We start from the raw sequence: 25,382 nt of genomic DNA, 5'->3' as shown, positions 1-25,382 counted from the left end.
GTAGCTGGGACACCCACACATCAACATACCATGGTAGCTGGGACACTCACCACATCAGCATACCATGGTAGCTGGGACACCCACACATCAACATACCATGGTAGCTGGGACACCCACACATCAACATACCATGGTAGCTGGGACACCCACAAATCAACATACCATGGTAGCTGGGACACACCCACACATCAACATACCATGGTAGCTGGGACACACCTCACATCAACATACCATGGTAGCTGGGACACCCACACATCAACATACCATGATAGCTGGGACACACACAACATCAGCATACCATAGTAGCTGGGACACAAACAAACAACATATCTCCTTTAAAACACTGTCGTGTCTAGTGTGGACAATGCTGGTAATTCCTCAACAGTTTAATACAAATGTTTAACAAAATTATTAATTTTATTTAAGCTTGTTGGTCAATACTTTGAAAGCATTAGTTACAAACTATTTTAATAATCATGTCTGTGTATTTATATGTAAAGAAATTGCATTCACCGAGCCGTACTTTCAGAGCTGAGAGTCAGTTCCTGGGCCCCGCCTTCGCGGTTGCCTAATACAATTCCTTATTGCTTTATTGAGTGTTTATATAACTACGCTTGTACCTATGTGAGGTATAATTCTCAGCTATTTTCTAAATATTGGTTTAAAAATAGGGTTAATGATTTATGGGGACAAATTACCGGTAATGTAATTGACGTGATATCAATGTTTTTGTTCCAAGCGTCGGTTAGACATATACAAAACTTGATCTAATAGTAGTGTGCGTGCGTGCGTGCGTGCGTGTGTATGTGTGTGTAATCACCTAATTGTACTCACCTAACTGTGCTTGCGGGGGTTGAGTTCTGGCTCTTTGTTCCCGCCTCTCAACCGTCAATCAACTGGTGTACAGATTCCTGAGCCTATTGGGCTCTTATCATATCTACATTTGAAACTGTGTATGGAGTCTGCCTAATGCATTCCACCTTTTAACTACTCTGACACTGAAAAAGTTCTTTCTAACGTCCCTGTGGCTCATTTGGGTACTCAGTCTCCACCTGTGTCCCCTTGTTCGCGTACCACCAGTGTTAAAAACTTTATCCTTATCTACCCTGTAGATTCCTCTGAGAATTTTGTAGGAAGTGATCATGTCACCTCTTACTCTTCTGTCTTCTTTGTGTATGTGTTCTGTGTGCGTGTGTGTGTGTGTGTGTGTGTGTGTGTGTGTGTGTGTGTGTGTGTGTGTGTGTGTGTGTGTGTGTGTGTGTGTGTGTGTACTCACCTAATTGTACTCACCTAATTGTGCTTGCGGGGGTTGAGCTTTGTCTCTTTGGTCCCGCTTCTCAATTGTCAATAACTATCGTCAACACATGACTATTACCTTACCTTGAGGTTACCTTGAGGTGCTTCCGGGGCTTAGCGTCCCCGCGGCCCTGTCGTCGACCAGGCCACCTGGTTGCCGGACTGATCAACCAGGCTGTTGGACGCGGCTGCTCGCAGCCTGACGTATGAGTCACAGCCTGGTTGATCAGGTATCCTTTGGAGGTGCTTATCCAGTTCTCTCATGAACACTGTGAGGGGTTGGCTAGTTATGCCCCTTATGTGTAGTGGAAGCGTTTTGGACAGTCTCGGGCCTCTGATGTTGATAGAGTTCTCTCTCAGAGTACCTGTTGCACACACACACATTATGTGTGTGTGTGTGTGTGTGTGTGTGTGTGTGTGTGTGTGTGTGTGTGTGTGTGGTGTGTGTGTGTGTGTGTGTGAATGCGGGGGTGTTTGTGTATAGAGGAGGGGGGGGGGGGGTGTCTTGGGGCAGTGTGAGGCGTGGGAAGTTGGTGGGTATGGGTGGGCGGTCAGCCGGTCCTGTGTAGCATCTGAGTGTCAACACCTGTACCCAGAGTGAGCCACCCGAGTTGTATATCTGAGATATTTATACCTACTTTAAATTAATTATTTTAAGTCACTCTGTACACCTTATTGATGACCTTGAGAGGGATACCTACCGTCAGTTCACCCAGAGCAAGCACGCCTAGGTGAGTTTGAGGAGATGTCTGTATGACGGGGTTGGTCGCCTGTCCTCTCATCTCCCTGGTATCAATGTTGTCTCCACGTGTTCCTGGCTGTACTCACCTAGTTGTGTTTGCGGGGGTTGAGCTCTGGCTTTTTGGTCCCGTCCCTCAACTGTCAATCAACAGGTGTACAGTTTCCTGAGCCTACTGGGCTCTATCATATCTATATTTGAAACTGTGTATGGAGTCAGCCTCCACCACAACACTACTTAATGCATTCCATTTGTTAACTACTCTGACACTGAAAAAATTCTTTCTAACGTCTCTGTGGCTCATCTGGGTACTAAGTTTCTACCTGTGTCCCCTTGTTCGTGTTCCACCCGTGCTAAAGAGTTTGTCTTTGTCCACCCTGTCAATTCCCCTGAGAATTTTGTAGGTGGTTATCATGTCTCCCCTTAGTCTTCTGTTTTCCAGTTTTTGTAAATTGAGATTACATTAGATGTCTTCCAGCTTTCCGGAAGGTTTCCCGTTTCCAGTGACCTGTTATACACCATAGAGAGTGGCACACTTAGTGCTTTTGCACCTTCTTTTAGAATCTACGGTGAGATTCTGTCAGGTCCAACAACCTTTGACACATTCAGCTCGCACAGATTCCTTTTGACCTCATCACTGGTGAGGTAAAATTCCTCCAAGGTTGTTCGGTTTGCCTCCTCATTTAGTGCAGGGACCTCTCCTTGTTCCATTGTGAAGACCTGGAATCTCTTGTTGAGTTCTTCACACACCTCTTTGTCGTTCTCTGTGTATCTGTTCTCCCCCTTATCTCAGTTTCATCACTTGTACCTTCACTGCTGTTTTCCTCCTGATGTGGCTGTGGAGCAGCTTTGGTTGGGTCTTAGCTTTACTCGCGATGTCATTTTCATACTGTTTCTCTGCTTCTCTCCTCACTCTGATGTACTTATTTCTGGCCCTCTGTTATCTCTCTCTGGTCCCTGGTGTTCTGTTGTTCCTGTAGTTTCGCCATGTTCTTTGACTCCGGCACGTGTCTTTTACTCCGGCACGTGTCTTTTACTACGGCACGTGTCTTTTACTACGGCACGTGTCTTTTACTCCGGCACGTGTCTTTTACTCCGGCACGTGTCTTTTACTCCGGCACGTGTCTTTTACTCCGGCACGTGTCTTTTACTCCGGCACGTGTCTTTTACTCCGGCACGTGTCTTTTACTACGGCACGTGTCTCTACGTGCTCCTGGTATACCATTCGTTCCTATCTTCCTCACTGATCGTCAGTCATTATGTGCAACATAGTATACATTCCTAAACGGTGCACACACTTTGGGGGATCAATCACTATGTATGCTATAAACCGCTTCACAACACAATCACAATCCGCTTCACAACACTCAGTAAGCAAATCGTAGGTCCTGGCTAGGCTGACCCAACGGTACACATTGATCTTGCCACTCGACCTTATTTTTGCTTTCTTAATTGCTCTACCGCTGTAGGAGCTCACTATACACTTGATCACTGCGTTTGCGTACACTCCTGTGACAAGAAACTATGTTTCTCGTCTCCGTAACACTTCAATGTCTCAAGATAATTGATGTTATTCGCGGACCCTACGGACACCACGTGTGTCTCTCACTACGCCAGACGGTGCCAGACCATCACCGGTGTGTGTGTGTGTGTGTGTGTGTGTGTGTGTGTGTGTGTGTGTGTGTGTGCTCGCCTGTGTGTGTGTGCGTGTACTCACCTTGTTGTACTCACCTAGTTGTGCTTGCGGGGGTTGAGCTCTGGCTCTTTGGTCCCGCCTCTCAACTGTCAATCAACAGGTGTACAGTTCCTGAGCCTATTGGGTTCTATCATATCTACACTTGAAACTGTGTATGGAGTCAGCCTCCACCACATCACTTCCTAATGCATTCCATTTGTCAACCACTCTGACCCTAAAAAAGTTCTTTCTAATATCTCCGTGGCTCATTTGGGCGCTCAGTTTCCACCTGTGTCCCCTAGTGCGTGTGCCCCTTGTGTTAAACAGCCTGTCTTTATCAACCCTGTCAATTCCCTTGAGGGAGTGTGTGTGTGTGTGTGTGTGTGCCTGTGCTCGCTTAACTGTGCTTACAGGAGGTTGAGTTTCGTCTCTATTTATAGAATAGGGTTCCGAAATGAAAGCAAAGTTGATTTCATTATATTCATTGGAATTGACGCGCCCAATTCATTGACCAGGAGTGAGTTTCCTCGCTAACCACTCACTAGCTCTGGCTCCTTAACCACAGGCCCCACCAGGAACAAAATCCTGATTGGATTTTCAAGTAGCAGTGTGTGTGTGATTTCACAAAAGGAATACCACAAGCACCTAATTTTTTTTACTATTTAGAATGATTTAAAAATGCTTTTAGAAATTGAGGCATAATTGTATACATAATTGTATATGGCTTGTCAATGTATGAACATTATGATGTTAGTTCATATATGAACTAACGTATATTATTCGTATTTGTTCATATATGTTCAGTTTTCTAAAGGTCACATCGAGTTAGTTAATGTTTTTCACACCAGGGGTACAGGGGTCGCCGCCCCCTCTGTCCCCACGGGGGGAATTTCATTGAATAATCCGATTATCAAAGGTCAGCGGCTGTATGTAAGAATTTTATTGTTTTTCTACATTTTTTTTTTACATACAGCAAAACACACACACATGCACATATATATATTCACACATACTAACACTCCCACGCACACACACATTAAAACATACGCGCATATATATAGGCATTCAAAAACGTACGCAAATTTTTAAACACATACACATGTACGCATATACATAAATATAACAAACACACACACACACACACACACACACACACACACACACACACACACACACACACACACACCAAGATATGTATAGTTATATGTTCGTGCCACGGCTAAAGAATCTTCACTTTCAGGCGTTCTGTCGTTGGGGTGACGACACGATCAGCTCCTCATGCTTCAAAGTCTTCTGGACCATCCGTAAGTAACATTATGAAGGTGGTGGAGGCCAAAACCGACAGTAGTTTCAAAGCGTTATACGACAAGGAGTGCTGGGAAGACGGGACACCACGAGCGTAGCTCTCATCCTGTAACTACACTTAGGTGATTACTTAGGTAACTGCACTGAGGTAGTATGAGGACAATGAGTAACTGGAGTGCGTTGATGAGTAAAGAGGGGGTGACAAGCTTTGCTTAAAGTAAATATGACAGAATCCAATTGGCTCTGAAACCTGGACGCCAGTAGATTAAGAATGAGGAGACGGGACTTAAGAACCTTAGCTCATCGCCTGTAAGCACATCTAGGGAAGTACTACTTGGCTAGTAGTCTCCACTCCTTGTTCCTGCCTCTCTAAGACCACATTATCTGTTACTCTGTGTTCCATTATCTCTCTCTCTCTCTCTCTCTCTCTCTCTCTCTCTCTCTCTCTCTCTCTCTCTCCACACACACACACACACACACACACACACACACACATACATATATATATATATATATATATATATATATATATATATATATATATATATATATATATATATATATATATATATATATATATATATATATATAATATGTTGGTGTCACCCAATTTTCCACCATGATTCGTACGGGGTACGTGCCCAACATGGTCGGGGTCGCCAAGATTTAAGAGGCCACACAGTGCCACAATCTCACACGAATCATTTTGGCACTGGATGTCAGCAACGCCTAACTCAATACTTTGATAAAAATAATTAACAATATTTTTTCTTTCAGTAACACGAAACATTATGCACTGGATAAGAGAGGAGAGTGAAGGACGCTCCTGGAGTGATATATTTTCTGGTCTATTTCCATGGTGAGGCTCACTACACACTCAGCCACATACACACTCGGCCACATACTCAGCCACATTCACACTCGGCCACATACACACTCGGCCACATACACACTCGGCCACATACACACTCGGCCACATACACACTCGGCCACATACTCACTCGGCCACATACACACTCGGCCACATACACACTCGGCCACATACTCACTCGGCCACATACCACTCGGCCATACACACTCGGCCACATACACACTCGGCCACATACTCACTCGGCCACATACACACTCGGCCACATACACACTCGGCCACATACACACTCGGCCACATACACACTCGGCCACATACTCACTCGGCCACATACACACTCGGCCACATACACACTCGGCCACATACACACTCGGCCACATACACACTCGGCCACATACACACTCGGCCACATACACACTCGGCCACATACACACTCGGCCACATACTCACTCAGCCACATACACACTCGGCCACATACACACTCGGCCACATACTCACTCGGCCACATACACACTCGGCCACATACACACTCGGCCACATACACACTCGGCCACATACACACTCGGCCACATACACACTCGGCCACATACTCACTCGGCCACATACACACTCGGCCACATACACACTCGGCCACATAATCACTCGGCCACATACACACTCGGCCACATACACACTCGACCACATACTCACTCGGCCACATACACACTCGGCCACATACACACTCGGCCACATACACACTCGGCCACATACTCACTCGGCCACATATACACTCAGCCACATACTCACTCGGCCACATACACACTCGGCCACATACACACTCGGCCACATATACACTCAGCCATAAACACACTCAGCCACATACACACTCAGCACATGCTCAGCCACATACACACTCAGCCACATACACACTCAGCACATACACACTCAGCACATACACACTCAGCCACCTATACACTCAGCCACAAACACACTCAGCCACATACACACTCTGCACATGCTCAGCCACTTACACACTCAGCCACATACTCAGCACATACACATTCAGCCACATACACACTCAGCCACATACACACTCAGCCACATACACACTCAGCCACATACACACTCAGCCACACACACACTCACAGTAGTACCCAGATGAGCCACAGAGACGTTAGAAAGAATTTTTTCAGTGTCAGAGTAGTTAATAAATAGAATGCACTAGGAAGTGTTGTGGTGGAGGCTGACTCCATACACAGTCTCAAATGTAGATATGATAGAGCCCAATAGGCTCACGAATCTGTACACCAGTTGAGAATTGAAAGGCGGGACCAAAGAGCCAGAGCTCAACCCCCGCAAACACAACTAGGTGAGTACTCAGCAACATTAAAACCGCTTCGTTTTTGCAGGATCGACAAATACCTATTTTTGCAACTGCACGGCACTCACTGCACTAATTCTGCAACTGGATCACACTGAACTAATCAACAAAACGTTCTGACGCAACAAAAATTGGCAGGATAGATCCAATTTTTTCTCTCCCTCGAAGGACAAATATTACCAAATAAATTCAGGTGGGCTTTTTTTTTATTTATTTTTATTTTGCATTTCTCTTATTGGACTGGCGGCGAATTTTTTTGGTTAATAGGATTGAGAAGACTGGTAATATATATATATATATATATATATATATATATATATATATATATATATATATATATATATATATATATATATATATATATATATATGACAATGTCAGACCACGGAGGAAAAAATGAAACAGGAAATTTCCTTAAGTACTTTCGTATATTAAATACATCTTCAGAAAGTCATTAATTTTTTCCTCCGTGGTCTGACATTGTCACATTCTTAATCACGTGTTTATTTTCGTGATATACACACACACATATATATATATATATATATATATATATATATATATATATATATATATATATATATATATATATATATATGTATATATATATATCACGTTACCTCGCCTTACTGGAGAGGTGTGTTGGTCTGTCCACTTTTGGTCCTGGGCATAAGTTTCGGACACTTTAGGGCTTGGACGTGTAGGAACAGGTAAAAAAGGGTGAAGGTATGGTGGTATGTGTGGGGAAAGTGTGAGGGAGGAGGGTGTGTGTGGGGAAAGTGTGAGGGAGGAGGGTGTGTGTGGGGAAAGTGTGAGGGAGGAGGGTGTGTGTGGGGAAAGTGTGAGGGAGGATGGTGTGTGGAGAAAGCGTGAGGGAGGAGGATGTGAGGGAGGAGGGTGTTTGGGAAGTGTGAGGGAGGAGGGTGTGTGGGAAGTGTGAGGGAGGAGGGTGTGTGGGAAAAGTGTGATGGAGGAGGGTGTTTGGGAAGTGTGAGGGAGGAGGGTGTGTGGGAAGTGTGAGGGAGGAGGGTGTGTGGGAAAAGTGTGATGGAGGAGGGTGTTTGGGAAGTGTGAGGGAGGAGGGTGTGTGGGAAGTGTGAGGGAGGAGGGTGTGTGGGAAAAGTGTGATGGAGGAGGGTGTTTGGGAAGTGTGAGGGAGGAGGGTGTGTGGGAAAAGTGTGAGGGAGGAGGGTGTGTGGGGGAAAGTGTGAGGGAGGAGGGTGTGAGGAAAGTGTGAGGGAGGAGGGTAGGGTGAAAGTGTGAGGGAGGAGGGTGTGGGGGAAGTGTGAGGGAGGAGGGTGTGGGGAAAGTGTGAGAGAGGAGGGTGTGGGGAAAGTGTGAGTGTGGTAACATACTGATTCTGAACTGAATTCTGATGTGGAATAATGTAAGATAATTATAAGGGCAGGTTATCTTGAGGTTATCTTGAGATGATTTCGGGGCTTAGCGTCCCCGCGGCCCGGTCCTCGACCAGGCCTCCTTTTTATTACTCACACCCAGGAAGCAGTCCGTAGCAGCTGTACAACTCCCAGGTACCTATTTACTGCTAGGTAAACAGGTGCATCAGGGTGAAATAAACTCTGCCTATTTGTTTCCGCCTCCACTGGGGATCGAATCCGGAACCTTAGGACTACGAATCCGAAGCGCTGTCCACTCAGCTGTGAGGCCCGGCGAAGATGATATGAGGACAAGGAGCTGGGATATGCGGACAAGGAGCTGGGATATGAGGACAAGGAGCTGGAAAATGAGAACAAGGAGCTGGGATATGAGGACAAGGAGCTGGGATATGAGGACAAAGAGCCGGGATATGAGAACAAGGAGCTGGGAAATGAGAACAAGGAGCTGGGATATGAGAACAAGGAGCTGGGATATGAGAACAAGGAGCTGGGATATGAGGACAAGGAGCTGGGGTATGAGGACAAGGAGCTGGGGTATGAGGACAAGGAGCTGGGGTATGAGGACAAGGAGTTGGGATATGAGGACAAGGAGCTGGGATATGAGGACAAGGAGCTGGGATATGAGGACAAGAAGCTGGGATATGAGGACAAGGAGCTGGGATATGAGAACAAGGAGCTGGGATATGAGAATAAAGAGCTGGGATATGAGGACAAGGAGCTGGGATATGAGAACAAGGAGCTGGGATATAAGGACAAGGAGCTGGAAAATGAGAACAAGCAGCTGGGATATGAGGACAAGGAGCTGGGATATGAGAACAAGCAGCTGGGATATGAGGACAAGGAGCTGGGATATGAGGATGAGTGACTAATAAATGAGAAAAAGGAGCTGGAAAAAGAAGAGTGAAGTAACGATGTCCTACATCTTGGCTCATCAGGGGATCGAGTCCCGACCTTGTAAGAACCGCCTCTGTACCCACCTGTCATCAGGTGGCTGAGAGAGGTGCATAAAAAAGGTTATAAAGGAAAAGGGTGCCAAAGGAAGGAATAGGGAAAGAGGTAAATGGAGAGGAAGGGTTAATAGAAGAGGTGAATGAAGAGGTAGGGGTCAATGGAAGAGGCAAAGGAAAGAGAGAAAGAGGAAATGCAAGCTCTGATGGAAGGGTAAAGTTGACGAGTTGAAGGAAAGAATAAAAATGTCAATTGAGGAAAAGGGAAAGGAGCCTTATCTCCTTGATGGTGAATGGGTAGCCTAATAGTTGATGGGGGAAGGAAATGGTTGATGGTGGAGGGGGGGGGGGTAGCTTAATAGTTGATGGTGGAAGGGGGTAGCTTAATAACTGATGGGATAGAAGTAGCTTGTTAGTTGATATGGGAGGGGGTTGCTTGACAGTTTCTGGTGATGAACGGGGAGAAAAGTAAAAGGATGGAGATGGATGGCGTTGGGAAGGGAGAGGGTGGAAGAGGTCGGCCTACGTCATACAGAAGGGAAGGGAAATGAAGAAATCAGGAGAACCACCAAACCATTACAACTATATATCACTTGGGAAGGGGTCAGGAAAGGATTTAAGATGGGACGGGAGAGAAAGGAATGGTGCCCAACCACTTGGATAATAGGGGATTGAACGCCGACCTGCATGAAGCGAGACCGTCGCTCTACCGTCCAGTCCAAGTGGGGAGTTGAAGTCGAGATGAAGGATGACACAGAAGAAGGAGAGGTAATAAAGTTGAGTAGAGAAAGTAGAGATAATATGAGGCGAGAGACAGTGAAGAGAAAGTGTTGATAGCCAGAGGAGGGAGATGTAGTGAAGGTAGTAGGAGGACAGAGAGATGAAGAGATAGTGTAGATAGTAGAAGAGAGAGATAAAGATGAAGAGAAAAGGCAAATTGCACGAGGAAGTAAAACAGGAGAGCAAGCGAGAAAGGTTGGAGAGATAGAGGAGGCAGCTTTAAGAGAGAGAGAGAGAGAGCAGGTGTGTGAGGTTGATGTTGACAGGGGAGGGTAGAAGAGAGAGTAGAGGGAGGAGAGGGGTTGGGTGTAAAGCATTAGTGGGGTTTGTGTGCAAGAATGTTCCTTCTCTTGTTAGTATTCCAACAGGAGGAACCTTTGTGTTGATGCATTGGCGTTTTCCCCCTATTGTCTCTCTGAACCTATCCACTCCCCTGTCCTTCGTGATGAATGGGTCTAGTTCCCCGTCTCCATTTTCCTTCGAGTTCCTGTTTTTCTTTTATTTCACCTTGCTTTTTGGCCTGGCCGACGTTCGATTCCCCAAGTGGTTGGACAATGTTTCTTCATTTCTTCTCGTTATTCCAGCTCATTGTCCTCACACGCTAGCTTCTTGCGTCATACCCCAGCTCCTTGTACTATTACTCCAGTTCCCTTTCCTGATACCTAAGCTCCTTGTCCTCATACCTTAACTCTTTGTCCTCATACCTTAACTCTTTGTCCTCATTCCTCAGCTCCTTGTCTCTCGTACTTTTATTTTACGTCTTCGAGCGCGGGAGGAGTCTCCCACAAGAGCTGTCTGGTAAATGTTCAGCATATTTGCTGAACATATTTGTTCAGCTATGTTATTTAGCATATCTCAGGTTCTGGGTCGACGGGACCTGTCAGCTCACCCTGGATTGGCGGGGCACACACGGCCCTGCGCTATAGCTACCCCTAACCCAACATCAACAACAATCTCCTGGCTCTAATATCTATCATTTTGCATGGACAGTGTCCCCTATGTTGCTGTGGAACCTCTTTTGATTGTGCTAATTTAAGCTTTCTTGAGAAACATATGAACGTTCAAACTGCGATATAATTCGTTTTGTGGGTGACAGGAAGCCTGTGGTATATATACTTAATGCCTGTAACTAGATCCCCCTCAAACTACTGACCCCCCGCCAGGATCCAACCATAACAACCGTTGGCTAACGCCTACTAACAGCTTAAGCGTTCTGTTTTAAGACTAAGATTTCGCGCCTTCCCAAAGACGCCGACACGGCGGAAGGAAAACAGACATGACGAACTGTTGGACATTTCAGGACGCCATTCTCAAAGTTCCCTCATATACGTTCTTCACAGAGGGCTGCCAACAGCCCCATCTCCTGCTGGAGGAGGTAGTGGGCAGGCGTCCAGGAGCCCCTCCTCCTCCTCCTCCGTCTTGTGAAAACTGAATAACGACGACCTCTCTTCTTCCAGGGCCTATGTTCTATCTCCGAAGGAGCTGGGCACCGTTCCTTCAAACTTTCTTTATATCTCGGCTTCTTGTCTTCATATCCTAGATCCATATGCTCATATCTCAGCTCCTTGGCCTTATATCCAAGCTCATTGTCCTCATATCTTATCTCCTTGTTCTAATATCCAACCAAGCTCATTGTTCTCATACCCTAGCTCCTTGTCCTTATATCCCACATCATAGTCCATGTATCAGTTCCTTGTCCACATATCTCAGCTCCTTGTCCTCATATCTCAGCTCCTTGTCCTCATATCCCAGCTCCTTATCCTCATTTATCAGCTCCTAGTCCTCATATCTCAGCTTCTTTTCCTCATATCTTGGCTCCTTGTCCTCATATCCCAGCTCCTTGTCCTCATATCCCAGCTCCTTGTCCTTATATCCCAGCTCCTTGTCCTTATATCCCAGCTCCTTGTCCTCATATCCCAGCTCCTTGTCCTTATATCCCAGCTCCTTGTCCTCATATCCCAGCTCCTTATCCTCATTTATCAGCTCCTAGTCCTCATATCTCAGCTTCTTTTCCTCATATCTTAGCTCCTTGTCCTCATATCCCAGCTCCTTGTCCACATATCCCAGCTCCTTGTCCTCATATCCCAGCTCCTTGTCCTCATATCCCAGCTCCTTGTCCTCATATCCCAGCTCCTTGTCCTCATATCCCAGCTCCTTGTCCTCATTTATCACCTCCTCCTGATCGTTGAGAGCGCCGCAGAAATCTCACACGGGGGCAGACCCTTCAGGATCGTTGCAGAAAATAGACTTTTCCTCGGTCAGAAGACTTCGTCATTGTGGCACAGTATTATAGGCACTCGTTTGTAAGGTAAGCAGAGGGTTGCACCACACACCACTCATGGGGCGACCCAACACACACACAACCTCACCACACAATTTTGTGTTTGCATTGTTTGTGTGTTGTATATATATATATATATATATATATATATATATATATATATATATATATATATATATATATATATATATATATATATATTCAGTTGCATATAGTCCTGGGGACCATTCAGGCTTGTTCGCATATATATATATATATATATATATATATATATATATATATAGGGACCCATAGCCTCAGAGAAGAAAATAAGGAGTGTTCAGAGAAGACCTTGTGGATTCTCACTGAACACTTTAACATATTCTTCTCCTACCACCCCCATTCTCTTGTATATATACATGTATATTTGTTTATTTAAACTTTGTTACAAAAAAGGAGTTACATTCATGGTACAAAGATGATTATCATAAGTTGAGTTCCTCCAGCTTCTCAGATGGCGGGCAAGAACCCTGAATGCAGTGTGCATTTCCCCTTTCTTTTCCACGCCGAGGTGCTGGAAAAGGAAGCTGGTAGCTGTAGAGTCCCTTCTTGTTTAAATTAGCTTAGAACCCAGTTCCTTCAAAAAGCCGATAGAACTATTACCCCAGACGCCGAGTGTGTCAGAAGCAATGGGGACGAAATTGTGGTGGTGATCCAGTTCTCTGTACTTACGGGATTTGGCTGATTCCCTGTGGGTGGCAGCGCCACCTGGATTTGCAACACTGAAGTCAATATAGGTGTTAGCCAGGGTTGATACGCACGTGTAGTCCCACACCAACTGCTTGCCGTTCTTCCAGGGGTTCACTGTGATACCATCCGGGCGACCAATAAGAGTATCAGAGTTACGAGGCGTTAGGTAACGGGGCTCTCAGCTGGGCATCCAGCGGTGGTGAGGCTCCTTCTGAATACTTCAAGAGTGAAAATATGCTCCTTCTGAAGATGTATTAATATACGAAAGTATTTAAGGAAATTCCTGTTTCAATTTTCCTCCGTGGTCTGACAATGTCATATATATATGTATATATATATATATATATATATATATATATATATATATATATATATATATATATATATATATATATATATATATATATATATATACATATATATATATTTTTTTTTTTTTAAGCTTTGTAGATTTGTATATATTGCGTTGAATTTTTAAATGTTTGTCATTATAAATATGCAACTTTATGACGTGTGTGTTTAGGGGGGGTGGGGGAAGGGCAAGAAAAAAGTATTAGATATTGAAAGATATAGAGAGAGAGAGTTTGCCTCACCCAAAATGGAACCTCAGACTCCTGTCTTGTTAAATCAGGGAGACCGACTATTGTTATCAGGTGTGGCCTCCTCCGTCAGTCTGGGAGGTATACCGATTACTCTCTTTCTCTCTATCTCTCTCTCTCTCTCTCTCTCTCTCTCTCTCTCTCTCTCTCTCTCTCTCTCTCTCTCTCTCTCTCTCTCTCTCACTCTCTCACTCTCACTGTCCGGGGGCATGTTCTACCAGTCAGGAACAGACCTACTCTCCCCAGGTCTGTGTCCGGAGGTCCCTCTGTGTCCCACACCTCTATCTCATTTTTGCTTCGTGTTTGCATGAGTGAGTGTATATATTTTGTGTGAGAGTGCGTGTGTGTTGGGAGAGAGAGAGAGAGAGAGAGAGAGAGAGAGAGAGAGAGAGAGAGAGAGAGAGAGAGAGAGAGAGAGAGAGAGAGAGAGGTCGTGTAGACCATATCTATTTCCCCGAACGCCCCTGGTGTTGCCTCACACCACCCAGCGAGCCATCTTGAGAAAGGGCCGTCTTACGTCAGATTCCGGTCACATCGGGGCGTGTGTGTGTGTCCTTGTGTTGCACCCGGTGTGCTCCCAGGAGCTAGGCCCTCCGCCCTCCACCTCCGGGGTCATGGTGAGCAGCAGCAGCAGCAGGAGGAGGAGGAAGGTCCTCCGGCACGATTGAGAGGAACGTCTGACAATCCGATACTGGCTCCGGCTCATTTTATTGGAAGTGATTCGGAATCTCCCTTAACACTATGCTATTAACTTATTTTAGATTTTAATTCGTTTTGAACATACTTTAAATGTTTGTTTTAATAGTAAAAGTTTTTTTTTTAAAGTCTAAGAGCTTGTCAGCGTAACAATTGCTTTTCTTAAATTCTATAGCTTTGTATAAGCTTTAAGTTGAAGGTATTCAAGGATTCTCATAATGCCACAGAAACGAGGCTTAATCATGTGGATTTACTCACAAAGGAATTATACAGTAAATTTGTGGATGTTTATTGTACATCTCAAGACACACTTGTCGGATCATTGTATCACCAACGACAGTAGAAACCCTAGGGAAGCGAATTATCAGGGGAAAGCGCCAAGCCGTTACGACTATATAGCACTTGGAAAGGTTAGGATAAGGATTTGGGATGGGACGGGGGGGAAAGGAATGGTGCCCAACTACTTGGAGGGTCGGGAATTGAACGCCGACCTGCATGAAGCGAGACCGTCGCTCTACGGTCCAGCCCAGGCTGTTGCTTTCAGTAGAAACTCAAGTTGTTTACAGCTCGCATCAGAGAACTCCTCCACTACTGGACTAGAGTTTGAGAGAACTTAAGCATTGAAGAACTAGCTTTAAGCGTTAAGAATTAAGCAATACTGAACTTTAGTATTTAAAGAAATTTAACACTTATGAGCTCCAACTTTAAAGAATAATAGGATTAAAGAGCCCCAGCATTAAAGAACCCCAGCATTAAAGAACCCCAGCATTAAAGAACCCCAGCATTAAAGAACCCCAGCATTAATGAACCCCAGCATTAAAGAGCCCCAGCATTAAAGAACCCCAGCATTAAAGAACCCCAGCATTAAAGAACCCCAGCATTAATGAACCCCAGCATTATTGAACCCCAGCATTAAAGAACCCCAGCATTAAAGAACCGCCAGCATTAAAGAACCACCAGCACTAAAGAACCCCAGCACTAAAGAACCCCAGCATTAAAGAACCCCAGCATTAATGAACCCCAGCATTAAAGAACCCCAGCACTAAAGAACCCCAGCATAAAAGAACCCCAGCATTAAAGAACTCCAGCATTAAAGAACCCCAGCATTAATGAACCCCAGCATTAAAGAGCCCCAGCATTAAAGAACCCCAGAATTAAAGAACCCCAGCATTAAAGAACCCCAGCATTAAAGAACCCCAGCATTAAAGAACCCCAGCATTAAAGAACCCCATCATTAAAGAACCCCAGCATTAAAGAACCCCAGCATTAATGAACCCCAGCATTAATGAACCCCAGCATTAAAGAACCACCAGCACTAAAGAACCCCAGCATTAAAGAACCCCAGCATTAAAGAACCCCAGCATTAAAGAACCCCAGCATTAAAGAACGCCAGCATTAAAGAACCCCAGCACTAAAGAACCCCAGCACTAAAGAACCCCAGCATAAAAGAACCCCAGCATTAAAGAACCCCAGCATTAAAGAACCCCAGCATTAATGAACCCCTGCATTAAAGAACCCCAGCATTAAAGAACCCCAGCATTAAAGAACCCCAGCATTAAAGAACCCCAGCATTAAAGAACCCCAGCATTAAAGAACCACCAGTATTAAAGAACCGCCAGCATTAAAGAACCACCAGCACTAAAGAACCCCAGCACTAAAGAACCCCAGCACTAAAGAACCCCAGCACTAAAGAACCCCAGCATAAAAGAACCCCATCACTAAAGAACCCCAGCATTAAAGAACCCCAGCATAAAAGAACCCCAGCACTAAAGAACCCCAGCATTAAAGAACCCCAGCATAAAAGAACCCCAGCACTAAAGAACCCCAGCACTAAAGAACCCCAGCATAAAAGAACCCCAGCACTAAAGAACCCCAGCATTAAAGAACCCCAGCATAAAAGAACCCCAGCATTAAAGAACCACCAGCACTAAAGAACCCCAGCACTAAAGAACCCCAGCACTAAAGAACCCCAGCACTAAAGAACCCCAGCACTAAAGAACCCCAGCATTAAAGAACCCCAGCATAAAAGAACCCCAGCACTAAAGAACCCCAGCATTAAAGAACCCCAGCATAAAAGAACCCCAGCACTAAAGAACCCCAGCACTAAAGAACCCCAGCATAAAAGAACCCCAGCACTAAAGAACCCCAGCATTAAAGAACCCCAGCATAAAAGAACCCCAGCATTAAAGAACCACCAGCACTAAAGAACCCCAGCATTAAAGAACCCCAGCATTAAAGAACCACCAGCACTAAAGAACCCCAGCATTAAAGAACCCCAGCATTAAAGAACCCCAGCATTAAAGAACCCCAGCATTAAAGAACCCCAGCATTAAAGAACCCCAGCATTAAAGAACCCCAGCATTAAAGAACCCCAGCATTAAAGAACCCCAGCATTAAAGAACCCCAGCATTAAAGAACCCCAGCATTAAAGAACCCCAGCATTAAAGAACGCTCCCCCCCCCAAACAACACAAAATCTGATAAACCTCCCCCAGCTCCTGCGAGACAGAACTGATAAGAAAGGTTAGAAAAATCATGCGAATATCGGGTTGACCTCAAGAGGCGAAGGAAGATGGACGAGGCCAGACACAGAGGAGGAGAACACGCAATTCCCCTTCGGGAGCCGCAAAGAAATGGCGATAAAGGAGAAGAAGAACTTGACGAGAGTAAACAAAAGCTGGCGGAAATAATATAGAAAATGGGGGGTTTATTAGGACGGGGTTTAGGTCATGGATGAAGGGATTAGGGTAAGTGTTTGGGATTAGACGGAGGGAATGTTGCCCAATCACTTGGACGGAGGGTGGAAGGGAAGGAGGGGGGGAAGGACCCCCCCCCTTCTTCTCCCCCCCCCCCCCCCCACTTACTTTCCCTGGAGGTAGGAGGGGGGGGGAGTTAAAGGGAAAAACTAATTAAACTGGAAGTCATTATGGTATGTGTGGGGGGGGGGTGAGGGCAAGGTTGGTGTGTGTGTGGGGGGTGAGGGCAAGGTAGGTGGGTGTGTGTGGGGTGAGGGCAAGGTTGGTGTGTGTGTGTGGGGTGAGGGCAAGATAGTTGTGTGTGTGTGTGGGGTGAGGGCAAGGTAGGTGGGTGTGTGTGTGTGGGGTGAGGGCAAGGTAGGTGTGTGTGTGTGTGTGGGGGGTGAGGGCAAGGTTGGTGTGTGTGTGTGGGGTGAGGGCAAGGTTGGTGTGTGTGTGTGTGGGGTGAGGGCAAGGTTGGTGTGTGTGTGGGGGGTGAGGGCAAGGTAGGTGTGTGTGTGTGTGTGGGGGGGGAGGGCAAGGTTGGTGTGTGTGTGTGGGGTGAGGGCAAGGTTGGTGTGTGTGTGTGTGGGGTGAGGGCAAGGTTGGTGTGTGTGTGTGGGGTGAGGGCAAGGTAGGTGTGTGTGTGTGTGTGGGGGGTGAGGGCAAGGTTGGTGTGTGTGTGTGGGGTGAGGGCAAGGTTGGTGTGTGTGTGTGTGGGGTGAGGGCAAGGTTGGTGTGTGTGTGTGGGGTGAGGGCAAGGTTGGTGTGTGTGTGTGTGGGGTGAGGGCAAGGTTGGTGTGTGTGTGGGGGGTGAGGGCAAGGTAGGTGTGTGTGTGGGGGGTGAGGGCAACGAAGGTGGGTGTGTGTGTGGTGAGGGCAAGGTAGGTGGGTGTGTGTGGGGTGAGGGCAAGGTAGGTGGGTGTGTGTGTGGGGTGAGGGCAAGGTAGGTGTGTGTGTGGGGGGTGAGGGCAACGAAGGTGGGTGTGTGTGTGGTGAGGGCAAGGTAGGTGGGTGTGTGTGGGGTGAGGGCAAGGTAGGTGGGTGTGTGTGTGTGGGGTGAGGGCAAACTAGGTGGGTGTGTGTGGGGTGAGGGCAAGGTGTGTGTGTGTGTGGGGTGAGGGCAAGGTAGGTGTGTGTGTGTGTGTATGGGGTGAGGACAAGGTAGGTGTGTGTGTGTGTGTGGGGTGAAGGCAAGGTAAGTGGGTGTGTGTGTGTGTGGCGTGAGGGCAAGGTAGGTGTGTGTGTGGGGTGAGGGCAAGGTAGGTGGGTGTGTGAGGTGAGGACAATGTAGGTGTGTGTGTGTGGGGTGAGGGCAAGGTAGGTGGGTGTGTGTGTGTGTGTGTGGTGAGGGCAAGGTAGGTAGGTGTGTGTGTGTGTGGTGAGGGCAAGGTAGGTGTGTGTATGTGGGGTGAGGGCAAGGTAGGTGGGTGTGTGTGGGGTGAGCGCAAGGTAGGTGGGTGTGTGTGGGGTGAGGGCAAGGTAGGTGGGTGTGTGTGTGTGTGGTGAGGGCAAGGTAGGTGGGTGTGGGTGTGTGTGTGTGGTGAGGGCAAGGTAGGTGTGTGTGTGTGTGGGGTGAGGGCAAGGTAGGTGTGTGTGTGTGTGTGGTGAGGGCAAGGTAGGTGTGTGTGTGTGTGGGGTGAGGGCAAGGTAGGTGTGTGTGTGTGTGGTGAGGGCAAGGTAGGTGGGTGTGTGTGTGGGGTGAGGGCAATTAAGGTAGGTGTGTGTGTGTGTGTGTGTGTGTGTGGTGAGGGCAAGGTAGGTGGGTGTGTGTGGGGTGAGGGCTAGGTAGGTGTGTGTGTGTGTGTGTGGGGTGAGGGCAAGGTAGGTGTGTGTGTGTGTGGGGTGAGGGCAAGGTAGGTGGGTGTGTGTGTGTGTGTGGTGAGGGCAAGGTAGGTGTGTGTGTGTGCGTGTGGTGAGGGCAAGGTAGGTGTGTGTGTGTGCGTGGGGTGAGGGCTAGGTAGGTGTGTGTGTGTGTGTGTGGGGTGAGGGCAAGGTAGGTGGGTGTGTGTGGGGTGAGGGCAAGGTAGGTGTGTGTGTGTGCGTGTGGTGAGGGCAAGGTAGGTGTGTGTGTGTGTGTGGGGTGAGGACAAGGTAGGTGTGTGTGTGTGTGTGTGGGGTGAGGGCAAGGTAGGTGTGTGTGTGTGTGGGGTGAGGGCAAGGTAGGTGGGTGTGTGTGTGTGGGGTGAGGGCAAGGTAGGTGGGTGTGTGTGGGGTGAGGGCAAGGTAGGTGGGTGTGTGTGTGTGTGTGTGGGGTGAGGGCAAGGTAGGTGTGTGTGTGTGGGGGTGAGGGCAAGGTAGGTGGGTGTGTGTGTGTGTGTGTGGGGTGAGGGCAAGGTAGGTGTGTGTGTGTGTGTGTGTGTGGGGTGAGGGCAAGGTAGGTGTGTGTGTGTGGGGGTTGAGGGCAAGGTAGGTGTGTGTGTGTGGGGTGAGGGCAAGGTAGGTGGGTGTGTGTGTGTGTGTGTGGGGTGAGGGCAAGGTAGGTGTGTGTGTGTGTGTGTGTGTGTGGGGTGAGGGCAAGGTAGGTGTGTGTGTGTGGGGGGTGAGGGCAAGGTAGGTGTGTGTGTGTGGGGTGAGGGCAAGGTAGGTGGGTGTGTGTGTGTGTGTGTGTGGGGTGAGGGCAAGGTAGGTGTGTGTGTGTGGGGGGTGAGGGCAAGGTAGGTGTGTGTGTGTGGGGGGTGAGGGCAAGATAGGTGGGTGTGTGTGGGGTGAGGGCAAGGTAGGTGTGTGTGTGTGGGGGGTGAGGGCAAGGTAGGTGTGGGGTGAGGGCAAGGTAGGTGTGTGTGTGGGGGGGGGTGAGGGCAAGGTAGGTGGGTGTGTGTGTGTGGGGTGAGGGCAAGGTAGGTGGGTGTGTGTGTGTGGGGTGAGGGCAAGGTAGGTGGGTGTGTGTGTGTGTGTGGGGTGAGGGCAAGGTAGGTGTGTGTGTGTGGGGGGTGAGGGCAAGGTAGGTGGGTGCGTGTGGGGGGTGAGGGCAAGGTAGGTGGGTGTGTGTGGGGGGTGAGGGCAAGGTAGGTGTGTGTGTGTGTGGGGGGTGAGGGCAAGGTAGGTGTTTGTGTGTGGGGGGTGAGGGCAAGGTAGGTGGGTGTGTGTGTGGGGTGAGGGCAAGGTAGGTGGGTGTGTGTGGGGTGAGGGCAAGGTAGGTGGGTGTGTGTGGGGTGAGGGCAAGGTAGGTGGGTGTGTGTGGGGTGAGGGCAAGGTAGGTGGGTGTGTGTGGGGTGAGGGCAAGGTAGGTGGGTGTGTGTGGGGTGAGGGCAAGGTAGGTGGGTGTGTGTGGGGTGAGGGCAAGGTAGGTGGGTGTGTGTGGGGTGAGGGCAAGGTAGGTGGGTGTGTGTGGGGTGAGGGCAAGGTAGGTGTGTGTGTGTGGGGTGAGGGCAAGGTAGGTGGGTGTGTGTGGGGTGAGGGCAAGGTAGGTGGGTGTGTGTGGGGTGAGGGCAAGGTAGGTGTGTGTGTGTGGGGTGAGGGCAAGGTAGGTGGGTGTGTGTGGGGTGAGGGCAAGGTAGGTGGGTGTGTGTGTGTGGTGAGGGCAAAATAGTAAAGCATTAGGTGCTTTAAATAGATGTTATAAAGTTGGTCAAATTAGAATATGGCGTAAGATCCAAGAGGACGGCAATTGGAACCAGTCAATAAAGTGATATTTTAATATGACCTTCGCTGGGGTAAAACATGGCCCAGGATTAAAATGTGGGGGAGACATGAAATATGGGGCAGGGGCCAAATGTGGGGTAGAGGCATAAAATATGGGGTAGAGGCATAAAATATGGGAGAGAGGCATAAAATATGGGAGAGAGACACAAAATATGGGAGAAAGGCATAAAATATGGGAGAGAGGCATAAAATATGGGGGAGAGGCATAAAATATGGGGTAGAGGCATAAAATATGGGAGAGAGGAACAAAATATGGGAGAGAGGAACAAAATATGGAGGAGGTTCATAAAATTTTGGGAGGCATAAAGTATTTTTGAGGAAAATATGAGGTAGGGCGGCCAAAGCGGTGCGAAAAGCAGAAAGAGTAGAGGTGACGTATGCAAATGAGGAGATAGCGGAGGAACGATGTGGCCAGGAGTGTGATGGCACTATTTCCTGTCGACCATGGGGGTGCCACTCAGGCATGGCACTCTCTTCTTCATTTGTCGCCTCTACCTCCTCCTCCTCCTCCTCCATCTGTCTTCGCTTCCTCCTCCTTCATCGGTCTCTTCTTTCCCCCTAATTCATCTGTTTCCTCATCCTCAAGCACTTTCTCTTCGCCTTCTTCTCTTCGTCTTTCTTCTCTGTCTCCTCCTCCTCTTCTTCTATATCTATCTGCACCATTTCTTACATTTCTCTTCGCTTCTCTTCCTCTTCCTCCTTAATTTAATTCACGTCTTGCTTTCCATTCTCCTTGTGCACTAAATATTGACACTTCCATTTTATTACTTCATTATTTCTGCCTGTTCAATTCTCCAAGTCTTCCTTCGTTTTCCTTACATAATGTCTTTGTTGTTCTTGTTCTCCCCTGATTGTTCTGCTTTATTCCTCTCTTGCCTTCATTGCAATAACCAAGATTGGCCTGGTACACTTGGACGGCTCTGAAGGTTCAAGGCAAGGATTAGAACACAAGGGAGGGAAGATTCACGAAGCAGTTACGCAAGCACTTATGAACCTGTACATCTTTTCTCAATCTTTGGCGGTTTTATTTACAATTATTCAACAGTTAATGAGCCCCGAAACACCAGGAGGCTGTTTATAACAATAACAACAGTTGATTGGGAAGTTTCCATGCTTGCAAACTGTTTAATAAATGTAACCAAAGCTGTCAAATATTGAGGAAAGATGTACACGTTCGTAAGTACTTGCGTCACTGCTTCGTGAATCTGGCCCAGGACGGCTGCCAGAGCTGCTGGTGAAGCTTCGAACACTCACATCCCAAACTTGTCCTCCTGTGGTCCTGGGTTCGATCCCAGGCGCCGGCAAGAAACAATGGGCAGAGTTTCTTTCACCCTATGTCTCTGTTACCTAGCAGTAAAATAGGTACCTGGGTGTTAGTCAGCTGTCACGAGCTGCTTCCTGGGGGTGGAGGCCTGGTCGAGGACCGGGCCGCGGGCACACTAAAGCCCCGAAATCATCTCAAGATAACCAAGATAACCTCACCTAATACATTTTTGGGTTTACGGAATCGACAAACCCATTAAAACTGTGATGAATTAGTAAAAAAATAAAGTAATAATATGAACGTTCTCCATTTATCGGCCTCGATAGGTTAGGAGGGAGGATTGGGTTCACACGTTTCTGGTTAGGGAAACCAGTTGTATTTTTTTTTTGCTGAATAGCAAATGGAGAAAACATTCGACAAACGCTCTAGTTAAGAGCCAGAAAAAATGCAGGAACAAAATACTTAAACTCGTCTGGTATGCAAAATACAGCAGCAATATGAGAAAAACTGGAAAATCCCAACAGACTGCAGAAAACAGAAAAAATACAAAAATAAAAAAAGACCAACAAAAGCAGGATACAAAAAAGATGTAACATGATCAGCATGTTCACAACAGAACACCAACGACAGGTAAATATCATGTTATTCTTGGCTAGATAAAGCACAGCAGACCAGAGACCATACGAGCGGCGACTGGGGGTGGGTGGGCAGCAGCCACGACTGTTGTGGGAGCGCTGAGCGTCAGGGCTGCGGACACCTTCACCACTCACAGTGTCCCAGTTACGGCGTTAGACTGGACACTCAGACTGGTCCTCGCCACCCTGGACCCCCTCCTCCTCCCCCCCCCCAAAAAAAAAAATGGGTCCTGAGGGCGTTATTATCGCCTGACTGGACGATCACAGGAGCCAGCATCCGGCTCCTGTAGACAATCCCATTTACGGGATCTTCTGGAATGTAGATGATGCATGATCTGAGGGGGATGAGGGGGGGGGGGGGATTATAGCCACACCGCTTCTATGAGCGACGTAGAATTTTTTTTTTTGGGGGGGGGGGAATGTTGTCTACCAGTTTCGTCACCCCGTAGAGCAGTTGGTGGGTTAAGGCCTTAGTATCGTTACCTTGAGGTTATCTTGAGATAATTTCGGGTCTTTTTAGTGTCCCCGCGGCCCGGTCCTCGACCAGGCCTCCACACCCAGGAAGCAGCGCGTGACAGCTGACTAACACCCAGGTGCCTATTTACTGCTAGGCAACAGGGGCATAGGGTGAAAGAAACTCTGCCCATTGTTTCTCGCCGGCGCCAGGGATCGAACTCAGGACCACAGGATCACAAGTCCAGTGTGCTGTCCGCTCGGCCGATCGTTCCCTTTCGTAATTTAAGTCTCGTCACAGTCTTTTGTATCGTAATTTAAGTCTTGTCACAGCCCTTTATGTCGTAATTTTAACCTGTCCTCAGGCTTGGATCGTTAAAGCGGCGGTCGACCACCAAGTTGTAATTCATAAATTTTAACGTTTTATGTATTAAAAATAGTTTTTTCTTGTAAACATATTATTAGTGTTATATATTAGTTCTATGTAAAGTTGGGCATAGGTTCAGTGTTTAGGCTCTGTTGGCAATAATTTGGATTTGTTGTACGTGGGTGAAGCCTCTACAGGGCTGGGATTCGAACAGAAGTTGTCAGCGAAGCACTGTTCGATAAATGGTCGAGCGTCATCAGTTGCTAGCCGTATGTAATTTTTTTTTTCATTCATAATCAGGAGGTTTGGTGGGTGGGTTACGGTGCATCTGACCTTTGTTGCAGCTTGAACTCATCAACAAAGGCCAATGGTCGTTCCATGTACCCACCAAACCCTGTTTATAAATTGAAAACACTGTATATACAACACACAACTCATCTTAACACACTAACACTCTTAGAGTGTTAGAATGTTAAGACTCTACCTCATCTTAACACTACCTCTAACTCATCTTAACACACTAACACTCTTAGAGTGTTAGAGTGTTAAGTATTAACACTAAATCCTTCACCCACGTACTACAAATACAAATAATCGCCAACAGAACCTAAACACCTAACCTAACCTAACCTATGCCTATATATGCACAATATGCTAATATAATATTAATTTATATTAGAAAAAATTCCGATTTTGAATGAACAGCATGTAAAAAACTTATGAATGCGTCTGTGGGGTCGACCGCTGGATGGAATGGACTTGAGTCGAGGACAGGTTGGAAAAAGAAGATTGAGAACGATGCCACGAGACGGTAAGTGAGAGAACTCGCTCACTAGGGCGCCAGAGGATGGGATGGGTATTTTTAGCCACCACCACCACGCCGTTGTTATCAAGTAAATTGCTTTGCCCTCCTCGCAAACCGCTAGACTGCGCACTTCATCCCCTTTCGTAATTTATTCAAACAGCGACCTGATTGAAGCCTACATGTATAAAGAGCCTCTAAATTTAAGAGGTTTGAAGGACAATTTGATTTCAATAAGCTGCAGATAGAAGCTTAAATTTGTCTCTGTTGAGTGGTTCAGCGCTGAACGGTGCTGTCAAGTGAGGGGTATTTTTAGCGGATAATTTCACTTGACGAATTTTCTCCTGGCGTTAGTGTGCGTGAGTGCACGAGTGTCGCTATACGCTCGCGCTCGTTTCTTTGCGGTAGTCCCATCAAGGGGAATTTACTCACGAGGAACAGAAGCGTATTTTGTTATTGTATTGACGTGTTTCTTCCATGGTAGCAGAGGTGCTTGACTACTGTTCACCGATAACAACAGTGAGATATGCGTTGTACCCCCGGGCCCCCTGCAGCTCAACATCTCGCAAAACATCAGTAATATGAAGTGTTTAAAAGCCTTTAATTGAAATGTTTATTTAAACATTGAAATGTTTAAAAACTCCTCCTTGATCTTTTAAATTATATACATGTCTTATTGACGAGTTACTGTGAGTGGGCGGCTTATTAGAGGTGCTTTGAGTGGTGTGTGTGTGCTGGGAGAGGGTAGTGGGCATGGGTGGTGTGTGTGTGCTGGGGGAGGGTAGTGGGCATGGGTGGTGTGTGTGTGCT

General features: G+C 47.1%; 1 protein-coding gene across 1 annotated transcript in view; it reads left to right on the top strand.

Annotated features, from left to right (window-relative positions):
* The window catches only part of LOC123764690 (uncharacterized), a 194,851-nt gene that overhangs the window by 32,249 nt on the left and 137,220 nt on the right, over window positions 1-25,382 (top strand). The window contains exon 2 of the mRNA XM_069302384.1: window positions 4,951-5,014. The gene's annotated coding sequence lies outside the window, so the exon portion shown is untranslated. The remainder of the gene's footprint in view (window positions 1-4,950; window positions 5,015-25,382) is intronic.

The sequence above is a fragment of the Procambarus clarkii genome, chromosome 48 (genome assembly GCF_040958095.1).
Source record: "Procambarus clarkii isolate CNS0578487 chromosome 48, FALCON_Pclarkii_2.0, whole genome shotgun sequence".
Lineage (NCBI taxonomy): Eukaryota > Metazoa > Arthropoda > Malacostraca > Decapoda > Cambaridae > Procambarus > Procambarus clarkii.
This window is presented reverse-complemented; position numbering and strand designations above follow the sequence as displayed.